This window comes from Hyperoodon ampullatus, assembly GCF_949752795.1.
Source record: "Hyperoodon ampullatus genome assembly, chromosome: 4".
NCBI classification, from domain to species: Eukaryota; Metazoa; Chordata; class Mammalia; order Artiodactyla; family Ziphiidae; genus Hyperoodon; species Hyperoodon ampullatus.
The window spans coordinates 3,828,537-3,844,121 of NC_136917.1; positions in this window are offsets into that span (position 1 = coordinate 3,828,537).

Here is a 15,585-nt window from a genome sequence, read left to right on the forward strand (position 1 = left end):
TTTAGATAAAGAATCAATGGGGTGGAATCCTTCCATCAGCATTCTCTGGCTGGGTGAGCAGAATCCTGTGATTTAATGTTCCTGGACCTCAATTGCCTCCTTGTGAGGTTGCAGCTGATGCTTCTTACTTTAGCACTCACTTTTTGGATAATCTGAATATATGATTTATATTGGGTCTCTTAAACCTGTGTATCCACAGATCTTAAAAAAGGGTATGAATGAATTTACCTACAAAACAGAAATAGAGTTACAGATGTAGAAAACAAACTTATGGTTACCAGGGAGTAAAAGGAGTTGAAGGATAAACTGGGAGATTGGGATGGACATATACATTCTTCTATATATAAAATTGATAACAAGGACCTCCTGTATAGCACAGGGAACTCTAGTCAATACTCTGTAATGACCTATATGGGAAAATAGTCTAAAAAAGAGTGGAGATATATCTATATACACATTATCTGATGCACTTTGCTGTACACCTGAAACTAACACAACATTGTAAATCAACTATACTCTAATAAAAATTTTTTTAAAAACCTGTGTCTCCACATTTCCTGGGTCAAATTTATAAACAATTATTTTACTTTTGTGTAGGTCCAAATTTCACAAATCTTTCCCTTGAACAACTTTTATTGTCATTTACACACATGTAACCTTATTAATTCACTTGTTTAACAATGACTAAAATAAGGCTGCAGTACTAGTACTGCAGGTCCTTGCACAATATTGCTTTCCCAGGGAGACTATAGGCTTGCTGAGAGCTCAGTTGGCTCATGGATCCCTAGAGGAGCCCCATTATCTTGCCCCTGGGTAAAGTAGAACACTAGTGGCTGGGGGTGGGATTGGTTCAGAATCACTACTTGTATATCAACTCACAAGCAGAGGGACACAGCCAGGACCCATTAACATGGGCAATCCACCCACACATCAGTCACCAACAGGTGTGGGCATAGGCACACCTTCCTGGGACTGTAGCACCACCATCCCTTGACCAGGGGCCCTTCCCCAGGGCAATCTCTTCTGTCCAGTAAGACCCTGTAAGGAGATTTGGTGTGAATATCAAGGACTGTATGAGCAAGGTTGCCCCTGAGGATTCTATTGCTGTTGTCCATGGGAAAGACCCTTAATGCCAGAATTATTTTAATTCCAGAGTAAAGAAAACCTAGCTAATTCCACAGTTTTATAGAGGCTGGGGTTCAGCACTTTCTTTTTGACTGGAGCTCTTTGTGAAGTTAAAGAATTCAAGAATCAGGGGTGTTCATTTGTAGAGATGAGACAGCTTATTTTGCAGGTGGGGTACAGGGCCTAGAATCCTTTAGAATCACTGCTCTACTTGAGATCAAGCACATCATCTCCAAATTATCCAATCTTACACTAGTTTAGGTACAGCTGAAGGGATTTGGCAGATGTAACCAGTGAGTCAAAAGGATAATGTACTGGATTAACCTGACTCAACCACTTGTAAGATTTAAGTCCCCTCCCTAACCCCCTCTCAGGGGAAGATACAAGGACTCAAAGAAAACATAGGATATATACAAGATCACAGAGCAAGTTGGAGTGCTGAGGCTCAGTACTTTCAATGAAAACCAGAGCCTTGATACCCAGTGCCCACTGTGGATGGTGGTCAGTTCCTGGGCATTGGGACCAGTTTCTGCCCTTAGGAGCTCCAGGTCCTGAGACTGTAACTGAGCAGGACCCTATGGGTCCTTCCCAGGACAGAAACACCCCCATGTTCTCCACCTGCCTCTTATTATCTGTAGAAAAACTTTATCCTCCTAGGCCTTCCTCAAGTTCCAAAGAATAAATTTAATCAGAAGTGAGAGAATGCAGAAAGAAAAACAGTCAATAAGACAAAATAATGGTTTAGCCATTAAACAAAGTCAAAGACCTTTAGTTCCACCTCAAGGGCTAGAGATAATTTCTAAGCCATGTCTTTAAGCTGTTTTGCAGATGCTGAAACCCGTACCAGGTGAAAGAAGTTACCTGCAAAATATATATATATATATATATATATATATATATGTATATGTATATATATATGTATATATATATATTTATTTATTTAGGTGACATGAAAAGAATCAAGGATGACTCTGGAGCCACTACACATTAAGTTTGAGCTGATTTAAGATGGTACCACTCACTGTATATGCCCCTCCCCTGTCTTGTCATAATATAAACTCCATAAATCTGAATCATTGGGTAGATTTGTGGATGATTCTTAGATAGTTTCGAAGATTCTAAATTAATTCTGAGTAAGGTCCATAGTAGCCTAGACTACATCTGAGATTCTGAGGGCAAAAAATTCTAAGCATTGTGTTGTCAACCTTCTTGATGACAATCTAAGCACCCTCCTTCTCTCCCATCCTCAGTTGTCCCATCTATAAATCCCCCTCACATTCTCCCTCTGTGTCCCTCCTTCAGCATAAACAATTCTCTTTGAAAAATGTTCTCTTATAAAAAGAAAAGCTCTGTTCTTCGAGTCCAGGTGCCGTCAGTCGTCAGCCAATCCCAGCAGTTCGAGTGGTAATGCTGTTGGGTCGGCCTGCCGCCCGCGTGGAGACGCTGAGGGAGGGCCAGTCGTAGGGCAGTCGCTCTTCCAGTGGCCCGTTAGCCCGCAGCTGGGACAGGGCTTAGAAGGAGGTCGGGGATTGGGACATTGGCGATCCCAGTGGCTTTCTTTTCCGCATTTGAAGCAGGCCCCCGGCTGGGTTGCCTTTTGCGGACCCCGTGGATGCTGTGATCCATGGGAGATGGCCGGCCTTAGGGCGGCTACAAGAGCTTGGGTTTGGAGGGCCACCTTCTGGTGCATCCAAGCCTGTCCGCTGGATTCTGCCAAATCCTCACGGCCATTGTACACTTTAAAGGCCATCTTTACCAGATCTCGAATAGGGGTTTGAGGGCCGTCTTCTGCCCGTTTTAATTTCTTTCGGATGTCCGGGGCTGATTGGGTGATAAAATGGGTGACTAGGACCGCTGCCCCTGCCGGGGTGTCGGGATCCAGCCGGGTGTAGAGAGTTAAGGCCTCTGTAAGGCGATTAAGAAAGATAGCTGGATTTTCGTTAGGTTCTTGGGTTATCTCTTATAGTTTTTCAAATTGACTACCTTATGAGCGGCAGCCTGCATGCCAGCCAGGAGGCATTGGATCATGAGGTCGCGTTTACGACGGCCATCTTGGCCATCCTGATAGGTCCAGCCTGGATCGGTGCCAGGTACGGCAGTCGCTCCGACAGGCATGGAGCTGTCGGTAAGGTGAACCTGATCTGCATGGTTTCGAGCAGCAGTTTGAATTCTTTCCCTCTCGTCAGGGGTCAGAGTAGAAGATAGGATCACAAAGATATCGTGCCAGGTTAGATCGTAAGCTTGAGAGGTAGCGAACTTCTTTGATGTATCTGGAAGAGTTGGCAGAAAAGGAGCCTAATCGCTTTTCTATTTGAGAGACATCTTGGAGGGAAAAGGGAACATGAACTCTTAACTAATCCTTCTGCTCCTGCTACCTCCCTCAGAGGGCAGAGGAGATTTGGATCTTGGGAGTCGTAAGAGCGTGTATGTGCACTAATTGGCGACGCAAGGGGCGTGGGAGGAGAAACCCTTGAGGGAGGCGGGGGAGCGGTTGGATGGGCTGGAACGGGTTCAGGAGGAGGAGGGACCGCTTCAGGGTGGGGTGGAGGTTGGAGAGGAGCTCTGGAGGGGGGAGAGGCGAGAGATTCGGGTGGGTCGGCTAGTGGAGAGGGGTCATCGTCAAAGGAAATTAGGGGCAAGAAGGATCTGGGAAGTGGAACAATCGACGCAGAGGGAGGGGCGGGAGAGTAAATACCAGAAGGCCTGAACGTAGGGGACCTCGGACGATTTGCCCGTCCTGCGGCAGTAATTATCTAGATCACGGAGGATGTTAAAATCGAAAGTCCCTTCAGGAGGCCATTTTGGATTGATTGTCTAGAGGATACTGAGGCCAGGCCACAGTGGAATAGAAAATAAGCCGTCGGCGACGGAGATCTTGGGAGAAACCGAGGGCTGTAAAATTGGCTAGGAGACATCCCAGGGGCGTCTTAGAATCTGGTTTCGATTGTGAGGTTCCCATGACCCCCAGTCTGTCCCTGAGTGAATGGAGAGGGAGAGAGGCGTCCCTGGTCTCAGTCTCCAATTCACGGCTGGTCGGAGGGCGGTCAGGCGATCGGGACGTCTCCACAATCACCCGAGGCCTGGCGAGTCGGAGGGCGGTCAGGCGATTCGGACGTCTCCACAGTTGCCCGAGGCCCGGAGAGAGGACGGAGGAGTCCCTGACGCGGCCGCGATTAGGGACAGGGAGTCCAGTGGGTAGGGACTCTGGGGTTCGGAGGGAACAAGGGAGGGGACTTACCCTGTTTTCTGCCGGATCGGGTGGATGAGTAGAGGTTCCCTGGTTGTCTCCTGGGGGAGGGGAGGAGCGGCCCGCGCGGTAACCCGCGGGGCTTGGTACCCCTCCCGGGTTTCGGCACCAAATGTAAGGTCGGATCTTAACAAACGGCACCGCGAAACGGAGGAAAGCTTCAAGTAAGCTTTATTAGGGGGCGCTCCCGGGCGAGGTTCACTGGGCCGAGAGAAAGGGGCCAGAGAGGTCGCACCCGGGCGAGGGTTGGGCAGGATTTTATAGGGGAAGAAGGGAAAGGGGCGTGGTGAATCTGGGAGGGCGCAGGGTATTCCTTATTTGGTGGTCTCTTCGGGTATCGTGGCAATATCTGGTGCCGGTTACATCAGTCTTGGGACCGCTAGTCCCGCCCCTCGAAAGGCGGGGAAGGCTGGGCCGGGTGGAAAGCCCCCAGGTCAGTTCCTGGAACTGGGTGGTCCGGAGAGTTTCAGTCTGATGCAACCTGTGAATCTGATTGCGTTCCCCTGCCTCGGGCCAGTTGGCCTTACACTCCCCCTCTCCTCCCCTCCCTAAACCCTTCTTTCAAATTAAGTCCTTCATAAAGTGTCCCACATGCATCTGTAGAATTTGTGACCGCCCTCACCAGCTGAGGCCTGGGCTCTTCCCCTAACCCTCCACTGAAACCACCCTCTACGTGACACACACAGTCCTTGAGCCAAACCCAAAGGGCTTCCCTGACCCTTAGCTCTTACTCACAGAGGGGAGGGTGGTTCATTTGTAGGAATGTCACAAACTCTCACTTTGCCTTTGAGGACACTGGGGCCTAGAGATCCTTGGAATCAATAATGGAGTTAATCCAGTATTAATCTCTAGTTAATCCTATCCCAGTTATCCAATCAGACTGCATTATAGGTGCTGCATTAAAGGGACTTTGCAGTTGTAATAAAAGTACTAAATTAGTTTATCTTCAGTTAATCCAAAGAGAGTATACTGGGTGTGTCTGATTCAATCACACCCAAGGTATTTAATAGCTGTTAGACCTCCCAAGAGCTTCAGAGACTGCCAGAAGCAGAGAAGAGCAGACACATTTCAGGAGACCACATAATCTCCTGAATTCCAGCAAAGCAGAGTAAGTGCCAGCTCTCTTCAGCTCCTGGATTAGGCCCTGAGGCTGCAGAGAAAACTCAGAATAAAAATGGAGGTAAGTTGGAGGAAACCTGATTCCTGTGTGTTTCTGGGAATACGGCTGGGTTAGTTGTCTTTCATTTTATTTCATAAGAACTTTTGCAGTCATTAAAATGTACACCCACAGGGCTTCCCTGGTGGCGCAGTTGTTGGGAGTCCGCCTGCCGATGCAGGGGATGCGGGTTCGTGCCCCGGTCTGGGAGGATCCCACGTGCCGTGGAGCGGCTGGGCCCCTGAGCCATGGCCGCTGAGCCTGCGCGTCTGGAGCCTGTGCTCCGTGACGGGAGAGGCCACGGCAGTGAGAGGCCCGCGTACCGCAAAAAAAAAAAAAAAAAAGGTACACCCACAACCTTCTCTGTTCTTTGCAAATATTCACTCATTTACTCCTCAAAGAAAGCCTGATGGAAGTGTTATGACTATACTCGTCTCACAGAGAAGGCACCAAGGCACTGCATGGCAACTACCCTGAACAGGGACCCACAGTTGTAACTTCAAAGCTAGGAATGAGAAGCCGGCACTATGGTTCCTGGGTTCATGACCTTCACAGATGTTCTGAGTTGCCACTCCCGTGCTTGATGGATGTTTCTTACAAATTTATGGTTTTAATGGGATTATGTGTCTACTTTGATATTTCATTTAGGTAGAGTATTTCTCATCTCTAGAAGTTCCATATAGGCTGCTTATATCTTCCTATTATCTCCTTATGCTACTGCTTCTCCACACTTGATCACAGGGAGTCTGTTTCCAATGGCTGCTTTAAAGCCTTTCTCTACTAATTCTGCCATCTGTGTCACTTCTGAGTCTATGGATCAAGTTTCTGCTAGTGACGAATTGTATTTCTGTTTTGTTGCATTCCAGGTAGTTCTAAGTGGGAGATCCACATTGTGCATTTTGGAGTGCTAAATGTTCTGTGTTCCTTGAACTAATGTTGGACTTTGTTCTGGTGCCAAGAAGGTACTTCAAAACAGTTTGAGCCTTTTGAGGATTGCTTTGAATCTTTGTTAGTTGGGACCAGAACAGGCTTCTGTCTGGATAATTTGGCCACACTACTGAGGCAATACCTTTTCTGAGCAGTCTATGTATGAAAACCTTGGATTAGGGTTTTTGGTTACACTCTGGCTGCTGGGGACAAAGATTCTTCTTGGTCTGAGTGACCCCAGCCATTTCCCAACCTGCTCTTTTCCAGTGGCTCTTACTTAGTCCAGGCGGTTCCTGCCCACACAGGGCTCATATGTCCTTAGGCAGGGGACCTCCCTGTAATCTTCAAAGTTCCCTTCATCTCTCTGTCCCTGTCTGTCTGTCTGTCTCCTGTGCAGCTTCCTTGTCCTGTACTTGCCATTGTGATACAGGATATCCAGCAGCATTCACTCCTCCAAGATCTCAGCCTGGACTCCCAGGCCCTGTCTGGATCCCTCTCCTTGCTCTAAGGTCTGGACACCCTGAGGCACTCTGTGTGGCTCTTGTGGATCTCCTTCACTTGTTTTTTTTCTTTCAACCCACTGTCCTGTGTTCCTGTTGTCCTGTATCTGAAAACCTTTGGTTCAGTAGTTCCTCTGGCTTTCTCCTGGTTCAATGCCAGGGTGCATAAAGAAGGCACTCTGCTTTGTTCTGAAATAACTCATTTGTTAATAGTTTGCAACTAATATTCTCTGTTATTGCAGAATGTTTTCTAGATCTGTTCTTAAGATTGATTTTTATTTTCATTGCTGTGATTGGATAATTATTTAAGCAATCACAATTAAGTTGTTAAGAGATTACCTACTGTGTCAATAGTCATTTTTTATTTTATTTTTCATTAGAAAGTGACATTTCAGGCTGAAAGTACTAGACACCTCCAGGAAGTAGAGAAGGTAAAAAAAACCCAGAGAGAAGAACTGCCCTCAGGTAAGATGTTCTCAGTCATGTTTAATTAGAGAAAACTTTTGTCTCACCTCCTTCAGCTTCCCAGTCTGAACTGCTCATCTCAGGCCCCAGGGAGGACAGGGCTTCCTCAGAGTCCTGGGACCTCTCTGTCCCTGCCCCCAGCCCTGGTGACCGGAGGCAGTGAAAGGCTCCACTGTGGGGTGGGAAGTGAACCCCTCTTCAGGAGGCCCTCCCAAGAAGTAAATGAACCATCAAAGCCTTGTCAATATTCTCTGAAATTAACTTATGCAACTGGAATAACATCAGGCTCTCAGATGCTTCCTGACCTGTTCCAGTGACTATGGCTTGGGCATTAGGACTCAGGTTGATGATGAATCCCTCAACATCTCATGTTACATTTTGTCACCTCCCACTAACTGGATAGAGTCACGTTTGGACCTATCAGTGCAGAGGGAGGGTCTCTGAGAAACCCTCAAGTGTGCATGTGAGATATGCCAGAGCATATCTACATCCCTCTCTCCTTTCCAGACCAGTGTGTTAAACCTTGGAGCAACCATGAGATTAGGAGTTTCCTACAAGAATGGGAACTCCTTGAAGGTGAAGAGTTAAAGAAGAATTATCACTTAGCATCAAGAATAATTGCCAGGCACCTCAAGCAAAGGGGCATAAACAAGAGCAGGAGAAAATGTCTCCAGATGCTAATAAACATGCAGGACTTATATTGGACCATTCATGAAGCCAACCAGAGACCAAGGAGTGAACCCTTGCCGTGTCCTTATGGAGAGGCCCTTCACAGGATCCTAGAACACAGAGGGGAGAACAAGGACTTCTCAGGTTTGTCTCTTATATTCATCTTCATGGTTATTTAGTAAGTGGCATCAGCTGGCCCAGACATTGCACTGTCTCCTGAGAAGGACAGCATGATGGGACTGGTCCCTGCCCACAGGTTACCCCCTGCACACAGCACAAAGAACTTGATGTTCTGAGCATCCACCTGCTCCTCTCTCCTATTTCTCCTCTTTGTCACCAAAACAATGAGGGACTTTACTCATGGCCTGGTTTAGAATAGACATGGCCCCCTGGGCCAGACTAAGTAATAGGCATAGATTCAGGAGGAGGGTAGGTGATGTCCTTATGATGTCATCTCTCTCTCTCTCATGTCCTCCCTGTGCAGAAGTGGCTGATGTCCCACCACCTGAGTACCAGCCCCCTGTGTGTGCCATCCCTGATTGCTTTGAGGAGCTGCTGTGGGCTCCCCCACATAATCTACATAGAGGATCCTCAGGTACCCAGATGGGAGCCTTGGAACATGAACCTTCCACAGTCAAGTCCATGCCTGTTTCCTGCATTTTTCTCCCTACACCCTGGCCCCCAGCAACAGTGGTCAACTCTCTGACACTGAGTCAGATTGAGAACTTACAGCTGGAACCTGAATCCCAGTTTGATTCAAAGGACAGACAATGGACTAGCACAATTCTATACACTCATGACGTCTTTTTTCCTAGCCCAATGTAATGAGGGAGAAAAATGTGAAAATAAATGACTGTTACCCTCATCCCTTTCTGCCTTGTGCTGGATGCTTGGATGGGACCCAGGATTATAGAGTCAAAGGGGCAGGGGAGTGCTCACTTTCCAGGTGACTTGGAACCTGTTAAACTTTCTCTCTACTCTCTCCATCATGCTTCCTGCATGGAGGATCCTTTAACATCAGGGAAAACTTAGACATTCAGAAATAATTGTGCTCAATCCTGCCTCCATCATTTCCTAACTGTGTGATAACAGAACTTGTTTAATGTTTCTGAGCCTAAAATTCTTCCCATTAAAATGGAACCTTGGGCTTCCCTGGTGGCGCAGTGGTTGAGAGTCCGCCTGCCGATGCAGGGGACGCGGGTTCGTGCCCCGGTCTGGGAGGATCTCACATGCCGCGGAGCGGCTGGGCCCGTGAGCCATGGCCATTGAGCCTGCGCGTCCGGAGCCTCTGCTCCGCAACGGGGAGAGGCCACAACAGTGAGAGGCCCGCGTACCGCAAAAAAAAAACAAAAAAATGGAACCTGGTGTTTCTTATGTCAGAAGATAGTTTTAGGATATAAACACACACATGACAAAATCACTTGATGTTCCTTTTTTTTAAATAAAGGAAACTTTTTATTTTGAGATCACTGTAATTTCACATGTTGTTGTGACAGATAATACAGAGAGGTCTCAGAGAGATCCCTTGTATCCTTTACTCAGGTTTCCCTCATGGTAACATCTCAGAAAACCAAAGTACAATAACATAACTGGTATATTGACCAGATTCAGCCAAAATACTGAATCACCACAAGATTCCTCATTTTGCCCTTTTATGGTCACACACGTGACCCTCCCACACTCACTCCTTAATTAACTCCTGGCAACCACTAAGATGTGCTCCATTTCTATCTATCTATCTAACTACCTATCTATCCATCATCTATATATCATTTCAAGAATTTATATAAGTGGAATCATAGAGTATGTAACCTCTGGGGATTGGCTTTTTTCACTCATGATAATCTCAGGATTCATTGAGATTTCTATTGAGTAGTGTTCCACTAGATGGATGGATATTGTACCACAGTTTAACCATTCACCCATTGAAGGTCATCTGGGTTGTTTCTAGTTTGGAGTTATTTTAAGTAAAGCTGTTTTAAACATGCAGGTACAGACTTTGTAACCACAAGTCTGTGTGGGATAAATGGAGTGCAACATCGATATGTATGATAATCACATGCTTAGTTTTTTAAAGAAACTGACCATCCAGTTTTCAGATAACCGTATCATTATAGGCTCCCACCAGCAATGTATGAATGATTTTGTTTGTTTCCTCACCATTATGTGGTGTCACAATTTATATTTTAGCAGTTCTGATAGTCCTTTAGTGAGTGGCATCAGCAGACCCAGCCCATCATAGTGTACTCTGAGCAGAGCTTAGAATGAAGGCTTTGGCCTCTGCCCATAGGTTTCCCTGCATGTCATCCCAAAGTGGTGATATCTCATTGTGGTCTCAATTTGCAGTCCCTATTGACTAATGACATTGAACATCATTTCATGTGCTTATTTGTCATCTGTATAGCCTCTTCAGTGATAGGTCTCTTCATGGTTTTGGTCCATTTTCTAATTGGATTGTTTTCACTGTTATGAATTGAGAGTTATTTATTCTAGTCTACTATGAGATGTGCCTTGTGCAAATATTTTCTCCTTTGTGACTTTTTTTTTTCTCTGTGAAAGCTCATATGAAGAGGATGAAAAGTTTTAAATTTTGATTAGGTCAAATTTATCAGTTTTCTAATGAGTGATGCTTTTGGTGTCAAACATAAGAACACTTTTCCTAGACCAAGGATTTTCTCCTATATTTTTCAAAAAGTTTCACAGTTTTATATTTAAGTCCATGATACATTTGAGTTAAATTTTCATTGAGGTGTGAGGTTAGGTCAAGTTCATTTCTGTGTGTGTTGCTATAGATGTCAGTTCCTCCAGCATCATTTTTGAAGAAATTGTCATTACTCTTTCACTTTTGTCAAAAATTAGGTGGGCATATTTATGTGAGTCTTTTAAAGGGTTCTCTACATTGTTCCATTGATATACATGTCTATGACTCTGTCAATACCACACAGTCTTGATTACTTAGCTGTATAATGAGTTATGAAATCCTGTAAATTGATGTTTTCCACTTTAATCTTTGATTTTCAAATATTGAACCAGTCTTACATCCCTGAAATACACCACTTATTCATCATACAATTCTTTTTACATATCGCTGATTTTAATTTAACAATATTTTGTTAGTGATTTCTGCATTAATATTCAAGAGGGATGCTGTTTTGGAGTTTTCTTTTGTTGTACTGTCTTTGTCTGGTTTGGGGATCAAGGTATACTAGTTATATAAAATGAATTGGCAAGTGTTCTCTCCTGTTTTATTTTCTAGAAGATATTGGGTAGAACTGATGTTAAGTCTTTAAATGCTTGATAGAACTCTCCAATGAAACCATCTGAGCCTGGGGATTGATTGATTGATTGATTGATTGATTTCTTTCATCTTTTGAAATTTTAAAATAGTTTTTTCAGTTTCTTTAATAGCATAGGGGTATTTAAATTATCTATTTCATATTAGGTGATTTGTGGTAGTCTGTGTGTTTTTTAGGAATTGATCTATTTCCTCTAAGTTGTCAAGTTTTATGTGTATACAATCATTCACAGTATTCCATTTCCCTTTTCCTATCTACAGGACCTGTAGTCATGTCCCTTCTTTCATTCCTGCTATTGATAATTTGTCTTGTCCCTTTTTTCTTAGTCTTGCTCAAGGTTTGTCTACTTGATCATTTCAAAGAATCAGTTATTTGTTTCATTGACTTTTCTCTATTCTGTTTACAATTTTATTTCTGCTCCTATTATTATTCCCTTCCTTCTGCTTCCTTTGTGTTTAGTTTGCTATTCTTATTCTAGATTCTTGACGTGCTAGATTAGATTATTATTTAAAGACTTTTCCTTTTTCCTAATGAATGAACTTAGTACCATAAATTTTATTTTCACCACTGCTTTCACTGTGTCCCATGAATTTTAATATGTTTTATTTTTTTATTTCAGTTTTTTAAAAATTTCTCTTTAGACTTGTTTTTTGACCCATGTGTTATTTAGAAATGTGTTATTGAGTTTCTAAGTGCTGGAGATATTTATGTTGTCAATGTGTTATTGATTTTCTAGTTTGATTCCATTAAGACCAGAGAACATACTCCATATGATTCAATTTTTAAAATTTGTTGAGGGGCTTCCCTGGTGTCGCAGTGGTTGGGAGTCCGCCTGCCGATGCAGGGGACATGGGTTCGTGCCCCGGTCCAGGAGGATCCCACATGCCACAGAGCGGCTGGGCCCGTGGGCCATGGCCGCTGGGCCTGCGTGTCTGGAGCCTGTGCTCTGCAATGGGAGAGGCCACAGCAGTGAGAGGCCCACGTACCGCAAAAAAAAAAAAAAAAAATTTGTTGAGGCCTGTTTTATGGCCCAGGAGAGAGTCTGTCTTGCTATATGTTCTGTGGGCACTTGGAAAAAAAAGTATATCCTGATGCTGAATGAAGTATTTTATAACTGTTGATAAAGATCCTGTTGTTTGATAAGGTTGTTGAGTTCTATTTCCTTGCAGATTTTCTGCCTAGTTATTCTGTGTTCTAATTATTAAGAGGGATGTCAAAGTGTTCATCTACATTTGTGATTTGTATATTTCTCCTTTCAGTTTCTACAAGTGTTTTGCTTCCCATATTTTACAGTTCTGTGCCCTGGTATATACGCACTTAGGATTGGTATGCCTTCTTCTTGGATTAACTTTTTTTCTTTATGTAATTTCCCTGTGTCTCAAAATATTTTCTTGTTCTTAAGCCTACCTTATATGATATTAGTCTCTCCACTCTTGCTTTCTTGGATTAATGTTTCCATCTCTTTCCACCCTTGTACTTTCAATCTCCATTATTACATTTGAAATAATAAAATAATAATCTATATTATTACATTTGAAGTGAGTTTCTAGTAGACAGCATATATATGGATCATGTTTTTAAATCCACTCTGTCAAACTATCTTTAATTGGTTTGTTTAGACCATTTACATTTAATGTAATTATTGTTAGGACTAAAGCCTGCCATCTTGGTTTTTATGTGTTTGTTCTCTCTATTTTTTTTTTTTTTAATTTTTTATTAGTTTCTGCTTTATAACAAAGTGAATCAGTCATACATATATATCTGTTCCCACATCCCTTCCCTCATGCATCTCCCTCCCTCCCACCCTCCCCATCCCACCCTTCCAGGCGGTCACAAAGCACCGAGCTGATCTCCCTGTGTTCTGCGGCTGCTTCCCACTATCTATCTACCTTACGCTTCGTAGTGTATATATGTCCTTGCCTCTCTTTCGCTTTGTCACAACTTACCCTTCCCCCTCCCCATATCCTCTAGTCCATTCTCAAGTAGGTCTGTGTCTTTATTCCCGTTTTACCCCTAGGTTCTTCCTGACTTTTTTTTTTTTTTAAATTCCATATATATGTGTTAGCATACGGTATTTGTCTTTCTCTTTCTGACTTACTTCACTCTGTATGACAGACTCTAGGTCTATCCACCTCATTACAAATAGCTCAGTTTCGTTTCTTTTTATGGCTGAGTAATATTCCATTGTATATATGTGCCACATCTTCTTTATCCATTCATCCGTTGATGGACACTTAGGTTGTTTCCAGCTCCGGGCTATTGTGAATAGAGCTGCAATGAACATTTTGGTACACGTCTTTTTTTGAATTATGGTTTTCTCAGGGTATATGCCCACTAGTGGGATTGCTGGGTCATATGGTAGTTCTATTTGTAGTTTTTTATTAATATCAGAAATGAAAGAGCATAGGGCATTGCTATAGAGCCTATGTACTTTAAAAGAAGAATAAAAGAATACTATGGACAACTCTATGTCCACAAATTTAATAACTTAGATGAAATGGGCCAATTCACTAAAAGTCACAATTTGTCAAAACTCATTAAAAAAAGAAATCGACAGTCTGAATAGACTTATCTTTGTTACAGAAATTGAATCAATAATAAATAACTGCAAAGCATGAGACCTAGACGGGTCTGCTGTTTAAGTCTCTCAAACATATAAGGAATAAATTAGAATGTTCTCTACAATCTCTTTTAGAAGGTAGAAGCAGAGATGATACTTCCAGGGACTTCCCTGGTGGTGCAGTGGTTAGAATTCCTCCTGCTAATGCAGGGGACATGGGTTCGATCCCTGGTCTGGGAAAATCCCACATGCCATGGAGCAACTAAGCCCATGTGCTACAACTACTGAGCCTGTGCTCTAGAGTCCTTGAGCTACAACTACTGAGCTCATGTGCCACAGCTATTGAAGCCCACATGCCTAGGGCTCGTGCTCCACAACAAAAGAAGCCACTGCACTGAGAAGCACATGCACTGCAATGAAGAGTAGCCCCTGCTCACTGCAACTAGAGAAAGTCCACACGCAGAAATGAAGCCAAAGCAGCCACAAACAAATAAATAAATAAATAAATAAAAAGTGATGATACTTCCTACCTCATTCTATGAAGCCAGCATTACCCTAAAACCAAAACCAAAGATGATACAAGAAAAGAAAACTTCATATCTCATGAATATAGATTCAAAAATCCTCAAGAAAGTATCAGCAAATTAAATCCAACAATGTATAAAAAGAATTATACATCATATCCAAGTGAGATTTTCCCAATTTATGTAAGGCAAGTTCAACTTTTAAAACATAGTTAATGTAATCCATCATACCAACAGGCTAAAAAAGAAAATCACATGATCATTTCAATATATGTGGGAAAAGTATGTGACAAAATCTAACACCCATTCATGATAAAAACTCTCAGTAACTAGGAATACCTTGACTTACAGAATACCCACAAAAACCTACAGTTAAAATCATACTTTATGGTGAGAAACTTGAAGCTTTCCCAGTAAGACCAGGTATTAGAAAAATGACGTCCCCTTTCACAACTTCTTTTCAACATTATACTGGAATTTCTGCTTAATGCAATAAGACAAGATAAGAAAATAAAAAGTATCAGGGAAGGAATAAATAAAAATACATTTGCTACAGATGACATGATTGTCTATGTAGAAAATCTGAAAGGACTGACAAAAAAAACCTTTTGGGATGAAGAAAGGTTTTTAGCATAGTTACAGGATAGAAGATTGATATAAAATGTCGATTGCTTTTTATATACTAGCAGTCAGCAAGTAAAAATTAAAAACACAGAACCATTTACATAAGTACCCAAAATGATATACATAGGTATACATCTAACAAAATATGAACAGGAAGCCTATAAAACTCTAATGATTAAACCAATGAAGAACTAAACAAATGGAGTTATTCCACGTTCATGGGTAGGAATACTCAATATTGTCTTGATATTAGTTTCTCTCAACTTATTTTCTAGATTCAGTTAAATTTCTATCAAAATCCCACCAAGTAATTTTGTTGATGTCAACAAACTAATTCTGAAGTGTATGAGGAGTGACAACAACTTTATGGCAGTGTAACACATTCATCCTTTTTGTTCCCCCTAATAAACAAGTAATTCGACATCTATCTGCAAAGGAATGTGCTCCTGTGGGAATTATGGAATCCAGCACCATATGCCAAGGAACCCAGGA